We start from the raw sequence: 6,000 nt of genomic DNA, 5'->3' as shown, positions 1-6,000 counted from the left end.
GAAATGGAAGCTGCACATAATAATGAACAATGGAAATATCTTGTTTGGCGAGGATGAATTGAAACCTTCAGCTTGAATAAGCTATCAATAGATTATTGATCTAAGCCATTACTGCTAAAAGTAAGTTTAAAAACCAATGATAAAAATACACTATCAGCTACTAGTTAAAATTCTCTTTCATCACCATTAGGATATAAATCTATAATCCCTAGAGTCACGAGTACTGCACCATCTACAGCTGCATCTCCTCTGCAAATAGAATGCACGCATATATAGAAGTTTCAGACTCTCACCCGTTTCAAGGAGAGGTCAATTGACTCTGGACAATATCCCAGGATCTTAGGGCAGTAAACCTCCATGTGAGCACAAGAGAGCTCAACAGTGCATTTTCCACTCCATGACAGAGAATTAATTTTTTATTATTATTTTTAAAAAGGTAACCGTATGTGTTTTTAGTACAATACTGGCATCTTGAAATGAAAATAAAGAGCTGGTCCACTTGCTGTATGTATGAGGTTGGTTCCTACTGCTTCAGTTAAAAAGCACAACTTGGCAATTTCTAGTTTCTTCAAAAACATCCAGCAAAGCAATAGAAAATCTTCACACCAAGCTGAAAAGAAATCTATTGCATCTGTAAAGTTTTTGAACTTTTTGAGCAAAAGAAATTTCAGAGGAGATTGTTCTCATCAGCACTATGAATAAAACATGAGTTGGCATAGAAATATTTATTACTAGCATTCACCAAAAAACAATAGAATGCCTCTAAAAGCCTGAATGGAAAAAAAAAATTAAAAATTAACTAGGACTACAGGAAAGGAAATGCTGATAATTGAGGACACCTACTTTTATGTCACATGACTGGAAAACCACACACACAAGTTAAAATGTAATTGAACTCCATTCTTTTTTTAACATAGTTGGAAAAGGGGAGATACATGGCATTGCTTTTGCAGTTTCTACAGAGGTCCTCTGCTCTTTTCTGTGTAATGTCACAAAAGAAACTTTCAGAATATTGACTAGTATAATCCTATATAATCCACAGCCAAACATTTCAAAGGCACGAGAACTTACTTTAAACAAAGTCACAATAAAAATAAATCTTTTCTGCGGTGTTAGGCATCTTTTCAGGGTCTTCAGGAAATATACTCAACTATTTTCATAGTTAAGTAAAAAATGCAAATATCTTTAATTCAAAATGAGAATTTACAGAGGATTTCCCAAAAGACCACAGAAAACCATTGGCAAACAGCAAGTTTCTTTAATGCATTAAAACATCAGTTAGGGATGGATGCATAGCTTTTATGTGCTTAACGCAGTCTTGCCAAAAAAATTAACTCTGTTTTTACTTTGTTTAAATTAATAAATTGCAGCATAAGCCCCAACCCTACTAGATTTTAATTTTGATGTACATCCTCTGGAAACTTATTCAATTACTCAATTTCATTCTTAATAGAAAAAGCACAAAAAAAGATCTGATTAGCACATAAATCAAATGGTTTTGAGATCAGAATCTGACCCAAGTCTAAGTATAGAGCTATTCCACAGAGGATCAACACTAATCCAAACACAGCAGCCTTGTTCTGCTCCAATTCCACCCATCATTTTAATCTTTCAGTTGAGTTGCCAATATTGTCTGAATTACTTTACTTCCATGGTAAGCGATGAGAAACAGAGGCTCAAACCTATCTCAGACTGAAGACTGGCATTAAACAGAAGGTAAAGTAAGCCTGCAAGGACAGTCCATCTCTTACCTGTGACGACACAGAGGACAAAGCAATTATCTGTATCACCAAGTACTTCAGATCTTTGATACATGCTGTACTACACTGCATTGCTGTAAAGCAGCCAAACAGTTGAAAGAGCTTTTATTTTGCTGCTTGCAGCATCACTTCAGTGTGTACCAGGCAGAAAGCATGTCTTAGAATTCCCTCCCCTACTATGTGTGGAGGAAAGACATCACCCTTTATGTTGGTGGAAGAGAAAGCTGTGTTGCCTCTAAAGTATTTGCCCACAACAAGAAACGGAACTAATCTCTGTGAAGTAATGAAAAGAAAGCAAGGGTGGAGAGAGCAACAGCAAGAATACATAAGAGATGCAAGCTTCAATAGTTACAGCAGCATCCAGTGCAGGTACATATGTCCAGAAGAAATGCAGTTAATATTTAATATAACACCTATCTATTCCTCAAGCCTTCATTTTTTCCAGAATTCCAGCTGACACTGAGAATGAACAGAAGGATCAAAATGTCTCCATGAACACCAAGACACTGAGATATAAGAGTAGACCTCCATCATCTCAAAGAAGCGAGGCTCGTTTCTCTTTAATTTCCAAAACAGAATTCCTTGCAAAAGCTAACATACTAAACCACAGCATAGCCAAGGGGCAGCTGTGAACATCTGCAGCATACAAGCTGCATGACAGCACGAGTTGGGCAGACAGGTAACAGTTCAGTGAACAGTTCTTCAGCTGAAGCAATTTTTCTTTCTTCAGCAATTGAAGACTTGAGGAAGGAGGCTTCATTTTCTTGCATCAAGCAATGGCAAGACAAGGAAATTGTTTTCTCTAAAGCTTAATCACTTTGGTTACTTGAGCCATTACACCCTAGCTTTGGCAAAAAAAAAAAAAAAACAAACAAAAAACTGAAGTTAATCAAACCCTTGCTTAGATTACCCAGTTCTGAGGAGTTTCGTTAGCAGCACCCAAATTTCTTTTGTTAGGGACCATACCTAAAAGCAAAAACGTATTAAAGTCATCAGAATAACATAGCTCTCCTGCAAAACACAACTGACATCTTCTGGCCAACCTTGGTTTTACTGGTTGGTAATCAAACACTTCATTCAGATATAGCAATCAAATTGAAATTGTTTTTGTTAAATAAAACCTCCAAACTCTGGAGCATGAAGTCATGATTTAAGAGCCACTCCACAGCAACAAGAGCCATTTCAGAGAGCATAAAGCAGAGCACACTGAACAAAGCAGAATAGAGAATATCAAAGGTTCTGCTGTCAGAGCTCACCCCCCCCACCCCCCCCCAGCTGGCAGTAGTTTCCAATACCTACAACATGTTTCCACAGCTAGCATCTTTTGGCTGGTGTGAGAGAAGTTTGCAGTCAGTCTGAGCTAACTAGCGCGCTCTGTTTGCTCACTTGTTTGCCGACTGTGTTTCCAGCACCTTTAAGCCTTGCTCATTGACATTCCTCCCCTGCCCCCATCCCCCATTCTTTCTAATTCAGAAAAATAACTACAAGGTTAAAAAAAAAAAAAAAAAAAAGTATATTTTTTTTCCCCTTTAAGAAATGCCCAGTTTAAAAGTTTATTTCCTTAATCCAAATAGAAACCAAAACACTGCTTCCTTTCCACAACTGCTCTGCTCTCATTCATCTTTTTCCTTCAAGTTGTTAAAAGAACCTCAAGCCAAAGCATTCTGAGGGGCTCCATTCAAAAGGCATAACTACTTGCCCACCAGCTGAACTGCTACACGTACTCCAGTGTGTACCAGATTAAGAAACCTTTTCTAGAACAAAAGTTTTTTTGTTAATTTAGCATTCAGTGTTTGCAATTGTAATACTGAATTACATCCAGTCATGCACAGTCAAAAGCACAAGCATTTAATAAGAAACTAAAAACTATTTTAAGAACAGATGAATTGGATGCAAAAAAAGGAAAAAAAAAAAAAGAAATCATTGCTAAGTTTCACTTGGAGAAAAAAAGTATATGTAAAGCTCCAAACCCACAACTACTATGAGTTTATGCATAAGACCTCATCTGCTTAAAACTTCACTTAAAACTTCAAAATGAAAACTGAATACTTTTTCATCTGTAAAAGTGCAGAAGGATAACGCATTAAGTGAAGTTAAACAAAAATTTATTTGCATCTTCTCTGCCACATCTCACACAGCAAAACAGCAGAGATAGCCAGTACGCATTTTTGCTCAGGCTCAAAGAAGCCAAACTCGAACAGATGCCCAGATGTTTGATAGCACAGAGATCTGGCAGAGGCCAAAGGGCCATAATGTTGCTGAACAGCAGCTAACTAACGCAATAAGAAATAAGACTCTCTCTTACCTGGCTGATAACTGCAGAGATCTGACAGTAGCTGCTTGAACTGGCCCTCCAAGATAGACAAGGATTTAGTAAATACCAAGCGTTTCATATGACAATTATACTTATTTGGAGGTTAACTTCTCAGCAACAAACACAAAGAAAAAACACCTCTTGTTCATTTCAAATCATGGTTTGCAGCCTTAAGACCAACACATCCCTCAGATACTTTTCTGCTTTCTCTGCTAGGGCATCACAGTAGTGAAGATTGCATAGAAACAGCATGCAGCAACAGCGTGATACTGACAAAACAGCAAGACGTTAACAGTTCTACTTTCAGCTCCACTCAGTAGAATTCTAGTGCCAAATAGTCTTTGACTAAAATACCAAATGTGTGTATATACACACAAACATACACATACACTCAAAGTTCAAACAGCCTACCTTACCCTTATTTTCTTTTCATCCTGCAAAAAGGCAAGACAATTGGAATGAATGGAAACAAAGTTAAACCTGAAAGCCTAAGTACATGAACACTCACCAGTGTGCTGGAATTCAACAACTTTCAGTGTTTCTGTAGATGTCACACTTGTGATCTGTTACAGCACACACAGAGCTTTACCCTCGAGTGAACACACATACGAGAGCCTATGAAAGATGTAATTTTTTTCATAGACAGTGAAATTCACCAAAGCACAGACAGGCTGTTCCGGTCAAGGAACACATGCTCCCTCTGCTGACTGGTTAATTTAATGGAACCCCAATGGTACCAAGATGCCATTGTGTATTAACAGTTTACATTGTGAGAGTACAGCATCGGTACAAGCTTCTAAGGAAAATAATGGAGCCTATTCAAAGTACTTATTTTTATCCGAGCTTGAATATTTACCTTCTCTGCACAGGAATCTAGTGTATTTTCCTGTGAGCATTCAGCAGAAAGAACGCCAGGTTCTGATAAAGTAACCACAACATTAAATCTTCCATACATTTAATAAAAAGCACTTTAAACTTCAAGTGTGACATAAATATTTTTATTTACAAAAACAGTGATTTTTCCCAATTTACAAAGAAGTTACAAAAAAATCAAATATATTACGAAGGCCTGAATAGTTGGATACTAATAACCACAATCATTCAGGAACAAGGAATAAGAGTTTTCAACAAAAAACAAAGTGGCAAAATTGTACTTCAACTCAAGCTTTAAATATTAGAAAAGAATGTGTGTTAGTATTTACATCCACACTTAATCTCAGGTGTGTTACCTCATGGCAGAATACCCACCTGAGACACCAGATCTTGAGAAACATAATTTAGTTGAACATTTTCAACTACGGCTTCTTTAGCTAGTCACAGTATTTAAAAAACCACACTCCAAACACAATGGATTCTGCAGGACTTGCACCTAAATGTGCTTTCAAGTCCTCACATCGGGGTGCTTGCACAAGTACATTAAGGCATTAAGTTATTAAACAACGTTGACTCTGCAAGTCACAAAATACAATGTCTATTAATACCTATTAGCTGTGTTTGCACTCAGAAATGAAGATGTATGTGATATAATTCAAACTGATAATTATTTTCTTTACATATCAGGATATATTGTTGTCATTAGCCTGTAACAAACTCCATGGAACGTACAGTTCAATCTCCCATTTGTTTCTTCACGAAAACAAACTAACTGGTTTAATTTATCCTTTTCCACTCTAGGATAATTATGATGCTGTGTGTTAAACTGAGCAAAACCAAGGAGAAATTAGAAGCAGTACTCTTCTGACTGTGAAATGGATTCCCTAAAACGATCATTATTGACTAGCAGCTGCAATTACAACAACCTGTATAAAAGCATATTTATGAGTAACACACAGAAAGAGTTGTTGTAGCACTCTATCAAGGACAAGGCAGATTTCATCTCTGGCTCTACTTGAGAAAAGAACAGAACAGCCTATTTCTGCACCCTTT

This window comes from Tetrao urogallus, assembly GCF_951394365.1.
Source record: "Tetrao urogallus genome assembly, chromosome: 12".
Taxonomy (NCBI): domain Eukaryota; kingdom Metazoa; phylum Chordata; class Aves; order Galliformes; family Phasianidae; genus Tetrao; species Tetrao urogallus.
This window is presented reverse-complemented; position numbering follows the sequence as displayed.